We start from the raw sequence: 18,529 nt of genomic DNA on the forward strand, positions 1-18,529 counted from the left end.
CTCACCAACGCAGTTTTGTTTAATGATAGCCTCAAATGACTTTTTTTTTCTTTTTTCTTTTTTTGGTATGGGAGATCAAACCCAGGGGTGCTTTACCACACAGTCTCACTGAGTTGCTTAGGGCCTTGCTAAGTTGCTGAGGCTGGCTTTGAACTCATGATCTTCCTGCCTCAACCTGCTGAGCTACTGCCATTACAAGTGTGCCCCACTGGGACTGGCACTCAGATGACTTTAAATGGTGGTGGTGATGGCAGTGATCTTCAAGGCCCGCGAATGAAGAGTAGCTAATGCTTTTTTGAGTGTTACCTCCTGGACGAAGCTTCTTCACCTACAGAGCCTAAGGGAAAGTCTCTCTCAAAAATGAAAAACCCACTCGGGAGCACATGAGTACAAAACCTGCATCAGCCTCCCCAAGTTCATCCCCACCAGCCCAAGTGAAAACTCTCGTTCCAGACAGCGGACAGCAGAGGCTCCATCTGATTCACCCTCCATCCACCACCACCCAGCCAAGCTTACGTCACCCTCTCTCCTTTGGATGTCTCCAGCAGCCTCCCCTGGTCTCCCTGGTCTCCCTGGTCTCCCTGGTCTCCTTCTTGCCCAAAGGCTTTTGCACTGGCCGTTCCCTCTGCCTGGATTGCTGTTTCCTTGCTTAACACATGCCTGGCTCTTTCCCATCCTCAGGATTCTTTTTTTTTTTTTTTTTTTGCGGTGCTGGGGATCGAACCCAGGGCCTTGTGCTTGCAAGGCAAGCACTCTACCAACTGAGCTATCTCCCCAGCCCATGAGCTATCTCCCCAGCCCCCATCCTCAGGATTCTGTTGAAACGGAGCTCCTTGGAGACTCCTCCACCCATAAACCAGAAGCATTCACCTTGCAGACCCTCTGTCTCATCGTCTTGTTTCCCTCAGGGCATTTAACATACTTCGAAATCCTCGTATTTATTTATTTGGGGAGCTTGCCGTAGTCTGTCTCTGTAGATGTGAGCTCTGGAAAGACAGGTCCTGATCGACCTTGTCCGCTGCTGCCGCCCCCCTGCTTTGTACAGTGCTTGCAGGGTGAACATTCAGTACATAGTAGTAGATGGATAAATGAGGAATGATCGCCTGTGTTTTCAGCCATGTGTCAAGTCTGCATGTCCAGGTTTGCTCACCTCAAGTAGACCAGTATTGACTCTGGATCCCTCCACCCTTACTGAGACCCATTCAGCAGGGTCCATACAGAGGAGCCGTGCTTCCCGCCAGCCCCGCAGTGAGGTCCAGCGTTTTGCATCTCCAATCCATGCAACACTGGCACCTTTATAAAATGCAATAAAGATGTGACAAGGTCAGTTTGCCAGCAAATATTCTGGTTACTTGTTCTCAACTTCTATACTTATATTGTCACAAGCAGGTGATAAACAGTTTACAAAAGACCCCTGCCACAGACCACCGCCTTAGAGCTCAGCACCACACGTAGTAGGTGTCAGTATGTAGAGCACCAGCTTGGAATGCTTAGGAATCCAGGACAGTCACATCACACAGGACTTGGTAGCACAAAAGAAGGACCAGGTTGGACGCAAACTTGACAGATTGGCTCAGATCTTTTACCCAGGAAGGAAGTTTCACGCAGGAATGGGGTGACACACCTCTGAGGGACTCTCTTCCCTGGTGGAAAATGAGTCACTGGCCAAAAGAGGAGTCTGGGCTCATATAGGTTATACTGAGAGGTGGTTGAGTGGGCATGTCAATTTGGGAATTTAGGGGGCTGGGGAGATAGCTCAGTTGGTAGAGTGCTTGCCTTGTAAGCACAAGGCCCTGGGTTCGATCCCCAGCACCGCAAAAGAAAAAAAATTGGGGCATTCAGGAACTTGTGGTTTTGGTTGGGAGTTGGTGGCCAGCACCTGGGAGGGTTTATCTTGGAGGAGATTAACGTTTCCCAGAGACTGTCATTCTAGGTTTAATGGAACACTTTCTCCCCACCTGTGGCCAGCAACTGAAAAAGATTTATCTTGAAAGAGGTGAAAGTTATCAATGCATGGCTTTCTTTTTCACTCCCTTTCCCGGGCCACACTATCTTGGGATTTTTCATTTCCACATCTAAGAGGACTAAGGCAAGGACAGAGTCAGGCCCACTGACCGTGCCTATAATCCCAGTAACTCAGGAGGCCGAGGCAGGAGGTTCGCAAGTACGAGGCCAGACTCGGCAACTTAACAAGACCCTGTCTCAAAATAAAAAATAAAAAGGGCTGGGGATGTGACTCAATGGTCAAATGCTCCTGGGTTCAATCCCCAATACTAGAAACAAAATAAAGGCGAGGAGGGGGATGAGCAGACTCCATGAGTAAAGGAGGAAGAGCAATAGCAGCCAGTGACAAGGACATTCTACATCTGTGTGTCCTGCTTGGTAGCCACTGGCCACATGCACCTATTGACCCCTTGTAACATAGTTACAGGAGAAACTGAGGTTTTCATTTTGATTTTTTCTTTCATACTGTGGATTGAACCCAGGGCCTTGTGTGTACTAGACAGGTGCTCCACCGCTGACCTACACCCCAGCCCTAATTTTATTCTTAATTAATTTAAACAACCACATATGGACAGAGAAAACCGCTCTTTTTAAAAAAATTTATAACTTTATTTTACTTTTTTATGTGGTCCTACAGGGCCTCACACATGGTAGGCGAGCGCTCTACCACTAAGCCACAGCCTCCACCCAGAAATCCACTTTTCATAGTGCAGTTATATCAAGTTATACCATTGAAAACAGTGCCTCTGTCTCCTTTAGTACCTGATAGCTAATTGATTTCCAGGAACTATCCATCCTACTTCCTAAATCCTGGTCCAGTCCAATTGCTTTCTTGCTCCTGCAACTCAAGGGATGATTACACCCTTCGAGGGGGCATGCATCCTTGATTTCTCTTCTGCCTCAATGCTCCCTCCCCTGTGTCCTGAGTCATCACCATATCCTGCCAATGGCGCCTCCTGACATCTGGCAACTCTTTTTCTCTCCCCTACCACCGCTACCTCTCGTGGTAATGAACTCCATACATGGCATGGCTCCTGGCTCCCTGCATCCAATCCAGTTCACATTTCTTCCCCCGACCCCATGTGCTGCTGAAAAATCCTCACGTGGCTTCCCAAGTTTTATTAGGATAAGTCAGATCCCTTCCTACTGGGCCTAGAAGTCTCTCCTTGGTTTAACTCCAATCTCGCCTCCACCCCGAGTTAAACCCTCTTCTTCTTCCGTCTTCTTCTTTTTTAAAAATTCTTTCTTCTAGCTTTTTTTTTTTTTATTTTTTTTAGTTGTTGATGGACCTTTGTTTTATTTATTTGGATGCAGTGCTGAGAATCAAACCCAGTGCCTCACACAAGCCAGTCAAGGGCTCTACCACTGAGCCCCAGCCCCAGTCGTCCCTTCTTTTCCTTTCTCTCTCTCCCTCTTTCTCCTTTAATAAAAGGCTTTCGTGGCCATGATTGCTGCCATTCTCCTTTGGAGCACCAAATGCAGCTGCAGATCTACTTCTATGTGTAGTGAGCTGACAGACGGGCTCCCTGCCAGTCTTGGCAAAATGAGAACCACTCAAAATATTGTTTAGTAATTATTTAATATTGAGGCAGTTTAGCAGGGTGATTGAGCCTCACAGATTCTAGAACCAGCTCCCTGGGTTCAAATCCTGGCTCCACCTCTCATTAGCTGTGACCTTGGGCAAATTAAACCTCTCTGGCCCTCAGTTTCCTCACCTGTAAAGTGGCAATAGAATAAGCTGGGCCTGGTGGCCCACAATTGTAATCTCAGTGATTGGAGAGGCTGAGGCAGGAGGATCCCAAGTTCAAGGCCAGCTTGGACAACTTAGCATGCCCCTACACCAAGATAAAAAATAGGGCGGGTGTGTAATTCAGTGGTAGAGCACCCTGGGTTCAGTTCTCTGGAAGCACACACACACACAGGGCAATGGAATGAAACTCAGGTCTTGAGTTGTTAGGAGACTACAAGATTGGACCCAGCACTTGGCGTACAGAAGCATTGAGAATGCCGACTCTTACCATTAAATGAATAGGCATTATTATTAAATTCAAGGGTACTTCGCACCACCCTGGCTGAGATCCTCTCCCCTGGATGTGGCAGTAGTTACTACATCACGGTCCTGCCGGTCTTGTCCCTTCCATGCTTTTCTCCTTGAAGCAGCGGAAGCAGATTTTTTTAAATGCAAATCAGATCCAACCACTTTTTGTTTAAAACCTCATTTAAGGGTCACAAAATCGAGGCCTGATGCTAATTCAGAGACACCAGGATTTTTTCAAATTTCCTTTAAGTCAAAAATTTCTGCCTTGGCACCATGACATTTGGGTCTAGTGGGGACCATCCTGTGTGGTTGAGGGAGGGTGTTTGGCAGTGTCCCCCAGCCTCCACCCACCAGACGCCATTGGCACCCTCACCTGCTAGGACAACCACAAATGTCTCCAAATCGCTCCTGCTGCTTCCAGGAGAGCCCACACACAGAAGCCTGGGGATTGCCTGCTGATGCTGCCTGTCGGCCCTAGAAACGGTTTAGCCTGTGTTGGTTTGTTGGGCTGCTGTAAGAAAGTGCTACTGACGGGGTGATTTCAGCAACCAGTCTATGTTCTCACTGTTCCAAGGCCAGGGTGTGGACGGGGTGGCTGCTTTCCGAGGTGTTCCTTCCCCTGTCACTGTAGATGGCGTCTCCCCTCAGTCCTACATTCCTCTTCTCATACTCCAGTTGTATGAAATTAGAGCTCACACTAACAAGCTGGAGCCAGCTGCTTTAAGAACTCTAACATGGGCATATCCTGTTGACCCAGAAAGTTTACTTCTAGGAATTTATGCTTTTTAAAAAATACAGTGCCCTGAGGCACAGGGAGTGAAGACTTCAGTACAGGAGTGTGGGAGACACCCCAGTCGGCCCTGGGCAGTTTGTAGTCCTGCTCTCTTCCAAAGCATGACCCACCCATAAACCATAGAAAGCTTTACTTCAGGGCTGGGGGTGTAGCTCAGTTGGTAGAGTGCTTGCCCATCGAGCACAAGGCGCTGGGTTCAATCCCCAGCACTGCCCCCCGCCCCTGAAAAATAAATAAATAAATAAATAAATAAAAGCTTTACTTTAAAGAAGCAAAACCCAAACAGCTTTATGGGAATATGATCCACACTTCAGGGCTGGGGTTATGGCTGGGGTTATGGCTCAGTGGTGCAGGACTTGCCTTACACATGTAAGGCTGCTGGTTGGATCCTCAGCACTGCATACAAATAAATAAATGAAACAAAGGTACAATTCACACCTCATGCAGTTCACACGCTCGGAGTGTACAATGTCATGGCTTTTAGTGCATGCACCATGATCACAGCCTAGTTCTAGGACATTTTCATCACCACTTAAAGAAACCCCGTGCCAGTGGCTGGCCGTCACACCCCCTCTTCCTCCTCCTGCTGAGCCCTGGTCGAATAATATTTCCATGTATATGGATATACCATGTTCTATTTATCCACCATCAATTCATGAACTAAAACTCTTACTTGTTTTTTCTATTTTTGAGTTAGGTCTGTCTATGTTGCCCAGCTGGTCTCTAACTTGTGGGCTCAAGTGATTCTCCTGTCTCAGCCTCCCCAGCAACTGGGATTACAACTTTGAAGCCAACCTGGGCAATTTAGCCAGACCCTGTCTCAAAATAAAATTTTTAAAAGTGCAGCACATGTAGATCAGTGGTAGAGCACTTGCCTAACATGCAGTAGTCCCGGTTCAATCCCCAATCTCTCTCTCTCTCTCTTACACACACACAACTACAGCATTAATGTACCTTTTGAGACATTGATATTAACATGCACTGTTGATGAAGGTGTCGGGGAAATGGGCAATCTCTTATAATTGTGGTGGGAATATAAATTTGTAGAACATTTCTTAGGGGCAATTTAGCAAAATATAATAAGAACACTAACATGGGCATATTCTTTGACCCAGAAAGTTTACTTCTAGGAATTTATGCTTTTTAAAAAAATATCTGATGCAGCTAAAATATTTTACTCACACTGGGCCACTGGGAAGAAGTTGTATAGCAATATTGTTTGAAATAATGAAAAATAACAAAAGAGAACAATTTCTAGGACATTGTAAGAACTACAAAAAAAATCTTTGTGAAGTAGATAAACCTAAATGTCCACATTAGGAGAATAGATAAATAAAATGTGTTAAGTCCTAATCAGAATTTTTTTCTTTGTTTTTTTGCAGTACTGGGGCGCTCTACCACTGAGTTACATTCCCAGGTAGCACGGGTGCGCTCTCTCTCTCTCTCTTTCTCTGTTATTGGGGATTGAACGAAGGGATGCTTAACCACAGAGGCGCATCCCCAGACATCCCCCTCCCCCACCCCGTTTTGTTTTGTTAATTTTTCTTTTGTGACAATGTCTTACTAAATTGTTCAGGGCCTTGCTAAATTGTTGAGGTTGGCTTGAACTTTCTATCCTCCTGCCTCAGCCTCTGAGTGGCTGGGATTAAGGCATGCCCCACTCTACCAGGCTTTGTTATTTTGAGACAGAAACTAAGTTGTCCAGGGTGACGGGAAAGGGAAACTTTCCATCCTCCTGCCTCAGCCTCCCAGGTAGCCACCATGCCTGGCCCTAATCAGAATGTTAATAGCAGTTTAAATAATAGAGGTAAAACCATGGGTATCAATATGGACATATGTGAAAAGCATGATTGTAAATAAGAAGCTACAGAAAGTTATGTACATACAATACCAACTATAATTCATGTATGTAAGCATGATACGTGATGGTTTAAAGTATGGGCTTTGGAGCTGGGGCAGCCTGGGATTAAACCCTGCTTTCTGTCCCTCACTGTGTGACTGTCAGTAATTCCCTAGCTTCTCTAAGTCAATTTTCTCATTTATAAAATAAGGACAGTGTCAGGAGAGATGTTCAACAGCTTATTAAGAGTAATAGTGGGGCTGGAGATATAGCTCAGTTGGTAGAGTGCTTGCCTCACTAATAGGTGGGTTCTAATCCACAGGACCGCAAAAAAAAAAAAAAAAAAAAAGAGAGAGAGTCATAGCTTCTGGTTGAGTGTGGTGGCACAAGCTTCTAATCCCAGAGACTCAGGAGACTGAGGCAGGAAGATTGCTGAGTTGGAGACCAGCCTCAGCAACTTTGCAAAACTGTATCTCAAAAGAAAAAAGAAAAAAGGTGGGATGTAGCTAAGTGGTAGAGCACCGCTGGGTTCAATTCCCAGTACCCAAAAAAAAACAGCGATAGCACATGGGTAGGGTAGATACGAAATGGTATTGGGGAAAACATATTTTTGTTCTTTGTGTAGTTTCATCTAATTTTTTCAAATCAATAAAGTACGTTAGAGGTAGAGCGTTTGTCTAGCATGCACAAAACCCTGCTTTTGATTCCCAGGACTGCAAAACTAAAATTAAAAAATAAAGTGTGCCAGTTATTAAGCTCCTCTCAGCTTCAAACCAGTCCTCTATGTTGCTTCCTTGGGCGGAGGCCGGGGTAGGGGCAGCGGCAGGGGCTGGGGCTGGGGCCGGGACAGGGCCGGGGGCCGGGGCCTTGCAGGCCTCTGCAAACCACTTTGTACTTTGCCTGCTGCCTCCTTGCTCGGACCTGCCTGCAGGGGGCGCCAGCAAGAGGCCGGAGACTTGGCGGAAGAAGGAACTTGGTTCTTCCTTTTCGCTGTCGTGCCGAGTGTCACTGCTGTAGCGTTTCTCCCGTGAAATGGCAATTTATTCCAATTTGCAGGGACTTCTGTTTCTTTGTAGCATTCACAGAAGAGGTTTCTCTGAACCCGCTGGAGGACGAGCAGGCGTGAAGCAGAGCACCCTCCTCGGATATTTGGGTGCCGCTCCTGGGAGCCTCCTCTGCACTGGTCATAGGCACCAGCTGACTGGTACCTCTTTGTAGATCTGAGCTTCTGCTGCAAGGGACCCCTCCTGCGAACTTTTTTTCTTTTTTCGTTCTGGTGTCAGGATTGAACCAGGGTCTCCTGTTTGCTAAACACGTCTCAGCACGTGCTGTACCACCCAGCCTATTATACCCCCAACCCCCTCCTCTGTAAACTTCTGAGTTTTAATGATTACAGCCTCTTCCCTCCATAATACTAATTGCAATTGTGATGCAATTGCCACCTCTGTAATACTTAATGTTCTTTTTTGTCTTTTCCATTTTCACCATCTAGTATAGTGGTTTTAAGATATGTCTACAGAGTCAAGCATGGTGGCCCACGCCAGTGGCTTGGGAGGCTGAGACAGGAGGATCTTGAGTTCAAAGCCAGCCTCAGCAAAGGTGAGGCCCTAAGCAACTCAGTGAGACCCTGTCTCTACATAAAATACAAAATAGGGCTGGGGATGTGGCTCAGTGATTGAGTTCAATCCCCAATAACCGCCCCCCAAAAAAAGATATATCTGCAAATTCTTTGATTTTCTCCCTCCAAGAGAGAGAACTTAATTCCCATCACTACTGTAGACTGTATTTAGTGAGTTGTTTCTAGAGAACATCATGGGATTTGAGCCAGGCCTGGTGGCACACAACTATAATCCCGGTGACTAGGGAGGCCGAGGCAGGAGGGTCTCAAGTTCAAGGCTGGGCTGGGCAATTTAGGAGACCCTGCCTCAAAATGAAAAATAAAAAGGGTCAGGAGTGTAGCTCACCCCTGGGTTCAATCCTCAGTACAAAAAAAAAAATAAATTATGTGTTTGTGTGTGTGTGTGTGTGTGTGTGTGTGTGAGAGAGAGAGAGAGAGAGAGAAAGAGAGAGATGGAGTTTGAATTCTGAAGTTACATCATATCCTAAAAGTTTGGCTTTCACCTTGCTTGCTTTCTTGAATTACACTCTGGGAGAAGTTATGAGGACAATCAAGCAACCCATGGGGATTCGAGGGGCCTCAGTGAGGAACTGAGGCCCTCTGACAACAACCAGTAAGACACAGAGGCCTCCGCCAAAAGCCCCTGAGGGCGCAGTCTTGAAAGCGCCCCCAGCCCTAATGGGCCTGCGCGGAGAGCACTAGGCTTGGGGTGGTTTGTTGTATAGGAATAAATGACTGATGTGCCTGGCTAACAGTTCTTCACGCTGCAAAAACACAGCCACTCCAGGTGGCCAGGGAAGCACAACATGAATAAAAGACACTGGTAGTTCCGACTGGTTTCAAGGCTCAGTGGCAGAGTGCTTGCCTGGCATGTGCGAGGCACTGGGTTCAATCCTCAGCACCACATAAAAGTAAGTAAATTAAATAAATGTCCATTGACAACTAAAAAAAATTTTTTAAAAAGACATTGGTATAAAGACGAGCTAAGGTAGTTTTTTTATTTTTTTTTTTAAAGAAACACGTTGACTCTCAGAAGTTTTGTGTAATGTTCCTGAGAAAATAAAACTCCCAGAAATGCCACTTCTTTAGCAATCCTGTGGCCACTCACCCCACCTACAGATAAGATCTCCTCCTCCCCAGAACGGCCCCATGACCTGTTCCTACTTGTCGTGGTACAGAGCGTGTTTTCCAATGACCTGGGTATGCTTGGCTCAATCCTGGGACCTCTGGATCGTCCCAAGAGCACAGGGCACTTCCCTGCATCATGCAGGAGCCCTGTGAACGAGCCCAGGGGCACTTTATAACTGAGTTAAATCCCTAACATTTAAAAAAAGTTTTTTACATGTTGATGGACCTTTATTTTATTCATTTATTTATATGTGGTGCTGAGAATCGAACCCAGTGCCTCACATATGCTAGGCAAGTGCTCTGCCACTGAGCCACAACCCCCCACCCCCCCAACCCTTTTTAATTTTTATTTTGAGATAGGGTCTAAGTTGCTCAGGTCCTCGCTAAGCTGCTGAGACTGACCTCAAACTTGTGATCCTCCTGCCTCAGCCTCCTGAGCTACTGGGATTAATGGTATGTGCCACTACGCCCAGTTTAGATATATGTTTTCAATTATCTTGAGTTCTAGGAGCACAATTTTGGATCATCTTGTTAATGCTAACTTTTTAAAATAACTTCCAAACTAATCAAAACATCATTTCTAAAAAGCCACCAAATCTCACTGTCCTTTACGGTGAATTTTATTCTTAGCTCAAGCTCCATGTCCATTGTGGAATGTGGTCACTCACGGACCCAGGCACATGGGAGTGTCACCTTTGCCAGGGATTTGATTGTTACCGAAGCAGTGGAAGGGGAATCTGGTAGCAGGTAAACTGCCTTCTAAGAGCTTCTGCCCAGAAACACCACAGGTCAATTTTCTTCATATTTTGTTGGTCAAAGCAAGTCACATGACCATACCCAACATCAACGGGACAGACATCATTACCTGAAATGCTAAAAGGGGGAAGAACCAGAAACCCTTGAAGAATGTCATAATGACTACTGCAGGGATATTACATAAAAAACTTAGGGAGGGCTGGGGAGATAGCTCAGTTGGTAGAGTGCTTGCCTTGCAAGCACAAGGCCCTGGGTTCGATCCCCAGTACTGCCAAAAAAAAAAAAAAAAAAAAAAAAAAAAACTTAGGGAGGGTCTCTGAGCTGGCATTTACTGTGACTCTTGGGCTATCAGAATCTGTTTTGAAATGAGCAGGAGAGTGTTCTAGGCAAAGAGAACAGCAAGCGCAAAGGCCCTGGGGTGGAACAAACTTGTTTTGTTTGAGGAATAATGTGTACAGAGAAGAGTGAGTAAAGGAGACAGGAACAGGAGGGAAGATTCATTGCTGCATACATAGAAGAAAGAAAATACCATCATATCTTTGGGAGATGTCAAGATTTTGTTAACTTATAAAAGACAAAGTCCAAAGTCTAGAAGGTTAAAACATTTAGAGATGCCTTATAAATGTGTTGAAAATCAAAATGGAGTCAACTATGAAGTAACACTGGGAAAACAAGCTGGTTTTTATCACTTGAGCGAAGTTCATTGGTGTGACTGCCTAGAAAGATGTGTTAAAAAGGAAGAAAGAAGGACAAGGAGAGAGAAGGTGAGCATGGTGGCATACCTGTCATCCCAGCTACTTGAGAGACTGAAGCAGGAAGAGCTCTTGAGCCCAGGAGTTTGAGACCAGTCTGTGCAACGCAGTAAAAAAAAAGTATCTGAGGCCAACTGAGAGAGAGAGTTCCAGAGTTCAGTGAGAAAGAATGCAGTGTGAGAAAAAAGGGGGCAGGGGTGGGTGGAGAGAGGGTGAACCGGCACAGGTGCAGCACGGGAGAGTGACAACGGTGGACAGCAACGAATCGTATGTTTCTTCTTCTTCTTTTTACCTGTGGTCTTGGAGATTGAACCCAGGGGTGCTCACCCACTGAGTTACTTCCCCAGCCCTTTTTATTTTCTATTGTGAAACAGGTTAGTCTTGAACTTGAGATCCTCCTGCCTTAGACTCTGGAGTTGCTGGGATTACAGGTGTGAGTCACCACACCTGGATTAGCACGTATTTCAGAATCTAGTCGGGATGCCAGGGTGGGCTGGCTGTGGCACCTGTCAGGCTTTGGCTGATCTGGCTGCTGGGTGTGTGCCCCTTCCTTCCTCACAGCTCCACATGCGTCCCTCCTGATCCTGCGCTCAGTGAAGAGGACCAGCGTCCCCCATCCAGGAAGACCAGGAGGACCTTCTTCAGCCAAGAGTATGTGAGTAGCCGAGCTCCTGGCTAGAACCTCCACATGCCCTCAAGGTGCAATAGCTCCTGGAGAGGATTTTGCATGTTCCCGACACAAAGCAATGGTAAAAGTTCGAGGCACCGGACGTGTCAATCACCCTGATCTGGTCATTAACCATTGCGTGCACGTGCTGAAATGTCTCGCCACGTCATCCTTGGAGAAAAGAAGGACGGGTAACATGCCATGTGCCTGGGATGCTCCTCTCTGTCCCCAGGAACCTAGCCAAGGCAAGGGAACATGAGTGAATCTGAGCCAGAGTGTTAGACAAGCTTCGTCCCAAAGGACACTGGTTTCCTCTCAAGTATGCTGGGAATCGGGGCAGGTTCATGTGGTCGGTGGAAAGCTGCTTTCCTGCCTGCATGCCGGGTTCCTTGGGTTGCTGGTCATGCAGTGGGACAAAGCAACCTAAGCCTGTGATGCTTCTGTAGCCTCGCCTACAAAACCTCTGTCCCCAGGGTGACCGGGGCAGAACCGAGGGCACTGTGAGGACAAGTGCAACCCTTCCAGCCAGCGACCACCAGACACAGCGTTGTGAGGGGTGGAGCTGCTCTCTGTCCAGCCTGCTGCCCCTGGACCTTCCCTGTAGGCGCTCTCCAACAGACCTCACGTCGCACATGCCATCACGGGTGCTCCCTTTGGTCTCTCAGCAACTTATACCACTGCACTAGCTGTGGACAGTGCCCGCCAAATGTCTATGATTATTATGCCACTTTCAAAAAAGAACCAGGCACAGTGGCACATGCCTGTAATAGCAGTTACTCAGGAGGCTAAGGTAGGAAGAACATAGTTCAAGGCCAACCTAGGAGTCTTGGTGAGACTGCCTCAAACTTTGTTATAAAAGGGGGACTTGAAATGTAGCTCAGAATGTTCCTGGATTCAATACCTAGTAGAAGAGGAGGAAGAGGAGGAGGAGGAAGGCTGAGGCAGGAGGATCATAAATTTGAGGCCAGCCTGGCCAGTTTGGTGAAACTCTCAGCAACTTAGAGAGACCTTGTCTCAAACTAAAAAATAAAAAAAAGGGTCTAAGGATGTAGCTCAGTGGTAGAGCATCCCTGGGTTCAATCTCTAATACCAGGAAACAAAACAAAACAAACAACCCACAAATAAATGAAAAAAAAAATTCCATACTTATAAATTGGAACACTTAATATTGTTAAAATGTCCATTCCATGCCACTCAAAGGGATCTACAGATTTAATATCATTCCTGTCAAAATCCCAGTGACATTCTTCTTTGTTTTTGTTTGCTTGTTTTGTTTTATTGCAGGAAGTCAGGGATTGAACTCAAGGGCACTTGACCACTGAGCCACATCTCCAGTCCTATTTTATATTTTATTAGAGACAAGGTCTTACTGAGTTGCTTAGTACCTCGCATTTTGCTGAGTTTGGCTTTGAACTTTTTGGGAGACTCCTACCTCAGCCTCCCAAGTTGCTGGGATTACAAGCATGTGCCACTGCACCTGGCTCCAGTGACATTCTTTGCAGAAAAATCCATTCTAAATTTCACTCTAAAATTCAGGGGAGCCAGGTGCCAGGGCTCAGGCCTGTAATTCCAGCATCTCAGGAGGATGAATTAATCTTGAAAATTCATCTTAAAAAAAATGAACAAAATTGGAATTCTCACATTTTCTAGTTTCAGAGCTTACTACAAATGATCAAAAAAGTGTAGTACAGGGCTGGGGAGATAGCTCAGTCGGTAGAGTGCTTGCCTTGCAAGCACAAGGCCCTGAGTTCAATCCCCAGCACTGCAAAAAAAAAAAAAAAAAAAAAAAAAAAAGTGTAGTACTGACATGTAGACATGTAGACCCAGTGGAATGGAATAGAGAATTCAGAAATAAATCCTTGTATATATGGTCAAATTTTTAATTTCAATGTTTTTATTTTATTATTTATTTATTTTTTTGCGATACTGGGGATCGAACTCAGGGCCTTGTGCTTGCGAGGCAAGCACCCTACCAACTGAGCTATCTACCCAGCCCTCAATGTTTTTATTTTTATGGTGTTGGGGATCAAACCCATGGCCTCGTGCATACTAGGTAAGCTTCTTCTCCTGAGCTACATCAACTGGTTTTGTTTTGTTTAGTTTTATTTTTTTAGTTGTAAATGGACACAATGCCTTTATTTATTTTTATGTGGTGCTGAGGCTTGAACCCAGTGCCTCGCATGCGCTAGGCGGGTGAGTTACCACTGAGCCACAACCCCAGACCCTCGACTGGTTTTTAACAAGCGTGATAAGAGCATTCAACAGGGACAGGACAGTTTTTTTTCAACAATTGGTGTTGGGAAAATTGGGTGTCTACCTGCAAAGAAAAAAGAAAAAGGCAGAAAAGAAGTCACATTCTTACCTTATACTACATCTAAAAATCAACATAAAATGAATCGAAGACCTAAACATAAGAGCTGAAACTAAAAAATTCTTAGAAGAAAACATAGGGGCATGTCATGGAATCATGACATTGGATTTGGAAATGATTTCTTGGACCTTACCAAAAAGAAAGGGGCTTAGTGCTTGGGAGAAGGAGGAACAGAGAGTGACTGCAAAGGAGCCCCGCATTTATTTTTGGGGTGATGAAAATGTTCTGAAATTAGATAGTAGTAACTATCCCACCACTTTCTGAAAATGCTAAAAACTACTGAATTGTACACTTCAAAGGGGTGGCTTTTATGTTAAATTACATTTCAATTAAAATAGATAAGTAACTCTATTAATTAATAATAACAGGTTATAACACATTGAATAAAAAAGAAAAATAAATGAAGTTGAAAGCCTAATAAGGAAGAGGATATTTACATAGTTTCAAAATACCTCTGCACAAAGCCGGACACAGGACTGCATGCCCGTGATCTCAGCGACTTAGGAGGCTGAGACAGGAGGATGGCAAGTTCAAAACCAGCCTCAGCAATTTAGCAAGGGCCTAAGCAACTTAGTGAGACCCTGTCCTCTGCACAAAAGGAGAAAGAGCAATTGAGCAATCATACAGACACTTATACAGATGTGAAACCCTGCAGATATCATCTTTTTCAAGTGATCAAAATGAGCACCATCAGCAGTGGGACAAATCTCGAGTCTTGTGACGCAGCAGCATCTCTGTGATTTTGCAGCCAAAGATGCATAACCTGAATTGAATCATGATGGCACCTCAGTTAAACCCAGATAGAAGCTCATGCTCCAAAGTAATTGCCCTGCAAGCTTTATATAGTGTCAAGGCATGGGGCGCAGTGGTACAGGCCTGTAATCCCAGCAACTCAGGGAGCCGAGGCAGGAGGATCACAGGTTCAAAGCCAGCCTCAGCAAGTTAGTGAGGCCCTAAGCAACTTAGTAAGACCCTGTCTCTACATAAAAAATAGAAAGGGCTGGGAATGTAGTTCAAGCCCCAGTGCCACACACGGAAAAAGAAACTAAGACAAAACAACTGAATGTGGTGTGTGCTTCTGAATACAGTTTACAAGAACACACCTTGAAGAAGTTTGCTGCCAAGGACATTATTGAACCAACTGGTGATACCTGAAAGAAGTCTGAGGACTAAATGATACTACTGCACAGTATGAACATTTTATTCTATTAATTAATTAATCAAGTAATACTAGGAATTGAGCCCAGGGTTGCTCAACCATTGAGCCACATCCCCATCCCTTTTAAAAATATTTTATTTAGAGACAGGGTCTTGCTGAGTTGCTTAGGGCTTCTCTAAGTTGCTGGGGCTGGCTTTGAACTTGGGATCCTCCTGCCTCAGCCTCCCAAGCTGCTGGGATTACAGGTGTGTGCAACCACACCTGGCTCAGTTTAAGGTTTTTACTTTGATGGTTACATCATACAGAAGAATGTCCTTACGTAGCAAACATCTGCTGAAGTATTTGCAGGGATGAGGTGTAAGGCCAAGATTTCCTATCTAATAGTTCAGAGAACAACAACTACAAATTGTTTGAACCATATTCACTTTCCTGTAAGTTTGAGATTGTTTAAAAATAAAACCAGGACTGAAGTATAGCTCGATGGTAGCACACATGCTTAGCCTGTGCCAAGTCCTGAATTCAATTCCCAGCACCAAAACAAAACAAAATAAGAAATTCTTACACTAATTTCCTGTAAGGTTTCATACTCTTTCAACATAGTTTAACATTAACCTTTTTCTTAATACATAATCTTCTTTATATCTGATTGAATATGAATGATACTTACCATTTGGTACTAAATTTTTTATACATGGTGACAGCATGTACATAAAGTCCTGTAAGCTATTGCATTCTTTCTGGTTCTTTAATTGGAAGGACAGAAACCAGTTGGGCTAACTCAAGCAGGAAAAGGGATTCACAGGAAGGTCATGAGATAGGTGGCAGGTTCTGTGGGAGAGAGCTCTGCCCCTAAGGAATGTGTGATGATTTCAGAACTGGACTTAACCTACTCAGTGCTTCAGTTTCTGCATCATAAAATGGAGAAAATTACAGTATGCACTTCAAATGTGTGTTGTGAGGGTTAAATTAATTAACACATGTAAAGCACTTAAAACAGTGCCTGACACAGTTAGTGCAATATAAATGTTACTTACTGTCATTGGAAATTGTTCAAAGAAGCTAATGAGTGACCAGGGCAGGATTTGAATCCAAGTCCATCTGGAAGGAAAATTTGAGTTCCTCACCATGACAACCCTTTATTTGATTCTCCCTCTCTTCTCCTGAGATGGAAAAACAAACCAAAGGATATCCCTTGTCCCATCCCACCAACTATTACTTCCTTTTGCATTCTCTTAGCATATAAACAAAACTTGTCAAACCAGTCAGTCCCTTTGAGAAGCCTACACCCTCCAAAAGCTTTTGCTTCAATGATACACTTTGTTTGCCCTGGATAATGTTGTTCTTTTGAGCTGAGGACACTTAACCTAAGGAATGCCTCCTCAGTCTTTGATCTAATCCTGTAACAGCTGCAGCTGTGATGTCACCTCCCTGCATGCAATGTTTGCCTGTCTATCTCTGAGATTAGCCTTCCTTCTGGCATTTGATGGAAAATATCAGGTCAAGGGCTGGGAGTGAGGCTCAGTGCTAGAGCACAAGAACCCACACCATGGGTTCAATGAGTTCAATTCCCAGCACCATGAGAGGAAAAAAATGAAAGAAAGAAAAGAAGGAAGAAAAAAAACAAGAAAATATCAGGTCAGTATCTGAAAGAGTAATGCAGTTCTCTGAATGGTGTTGTATCTTTGGCTTTGGTTTTGCTCTTAAATTTTCTGAAGGTCATACTTTTTATTTTTTATTTTTTGTGGTGTTGGGCATTGAACCCAGGGCCTTGTGCATGCAAGGCAGGCACTCTATCAACTGAGCTATATTCCCAGCCAAGTCTCACGTCTTTGACATCTAGAAAAGCAAGCTGACCTGGGAGATGCCACCCCCACCCCATAGTGAGCCCATTCTGAGAAACAGAGAAGGGGTCAGCAGACAGCAAGTGACCCCGAGTTCACAGCCCCAGCCCCTTTATCTAACTTTCACACACCAAGCCCACTTTCCTCTGCCCCAAATCATCCCAGGGCCTGGAACCAGGCAGCTAGCAAACGCCTGACGACCCGGTGCCCTATGGAACTGTTCCACCCCGCCAGTCCTCACGGCTCGCCCTGGCCTGCCTTTTCAGGACAACCCCAGAAAGACTCTGCTCTGGCTTTGGGGTACCCTCCTGCCTGGTGCTGTTTGGCCAAAGCTTGGTTCGTCCCCTGCAGCCCTCTGTGGCGTGGTGCGACTTCCTCTCAGGGCCTTCTTCCTCCTCCTGCCTGGTTTCCTCCTGCAGCTGCCCCGATACCCATATCCAACAGCCACGTTACGGGTTGATTTTTTAAAAAGAGGTTCAATTTATTTATATTCCTTGTTAAAGCACAAATTTAATGTATGTTAATTATACTAAGTAAACAATTATAATACAAAATGCTGTTATAACAATATTAAAGATATTGGTTGTTCTGGTACCTGTGTGAGGGTTGAGGTTGCAGGGCGATGGGTGGAGGGGCTGTCTGAGCCAGATGCCAAATGCAGTGGGTGAGGGCAGTGGGTAGGGACCAGGACCTGGCTGAATGGCCTGTCCCCTGCACCCCAGTCTCATTGCCAGCTTTCTAAGCAAGAGCAGCTGCTGGGCTGGAAGCCTGCAGTGTGACAATGTGACCAGCCTTAGAAGCAGAGGGACTAGAAATTGTAACTTTTTAAAAAATGAGCACATAATTACCCCTCCTCAAAAAAAGTAGCAATTCTATTACTATGTTTTTAAAAAAATAGAGAAATAGACAGTATTAGAAAACGAATGGTCCCTGCCACATCCTGTTATACTCATATCAGAAGATACAACAGGAATTCTAGTAGCTTCGAAAATTAAGGGACTAGCTAGAAAATATAAATGACCTATAATTTAACAATAAGAAGGCAAATGACCCAATTTAAAAACTGAGGAAAGGATTTGAATAAATATTTCTAAAAACATTGTAACTGCAGTGATGGAAACATTAATTAATTCGATTGTGGCAGTCAGTTCATGCTGAGTATGGATAGCGAATTATTGATACACCTTGAATATACACAAGTTTCTGTTTTTCAACTGTACCTCAATAAAGCTGGAAAAATAAACAGAATTTCTCCAAAGAAGACACACAAATGGTCAAAAAGTATGGAAAAAGTGGCCCACCATCATTAGTCACTAGTGAAATGCAAATCAAAACCACAATGAGATACAAGTTCATACCTTCCATGTTGACCGCTGCCAAAATATGGAAAATATAAATTGTTGACAAAGAATGTGGAAAGTTTTAATTCTTCTGAGGTTTCTAGTGGGAATATAAAATGGTACAGTCGCTGCGGAAAATAAAGGTAAACATAGAGTTTGCCTAGCCCATGTGACGCACTGGGTTCAATTCTCAACACCACATATAAATAAATGAATAAAGCA

The 18,529-nt window shown here is 44.7% G+C and overlaps 1 non-coding gene across 1 annotated transcript; it reads left to right on the forward strand.

The window, feature by feature from the left end:
- The first annotated feature begins 4,977 nt into the window (after positions 1-4,977).
- Positions 4,978-5,050, forward strand: Trnad-auc (transfer RNA aspartic acid (anticodon AUC)). The gene has a single exon. It is a non-coding gene; the product is annotated as a tRNA-Asp (tRNA).
- Positions 5,051-18,529: the final 13,479 nt, after the last annotated feature.

Source organism: Sciurus carolinensis, chromosome 2 (assembly GCF_902686445.1).
Source record: "Sciurus carolinensis chromosome 2, mSciCar1.2, whole genome shotgun sequence".
Classification (NCBI taxonomy): Eukaryota; Metazoa; Chordata; class Mammalia; order Rodentia; family Sciuridae; genus Sciurus; species Sciurus carolinensis.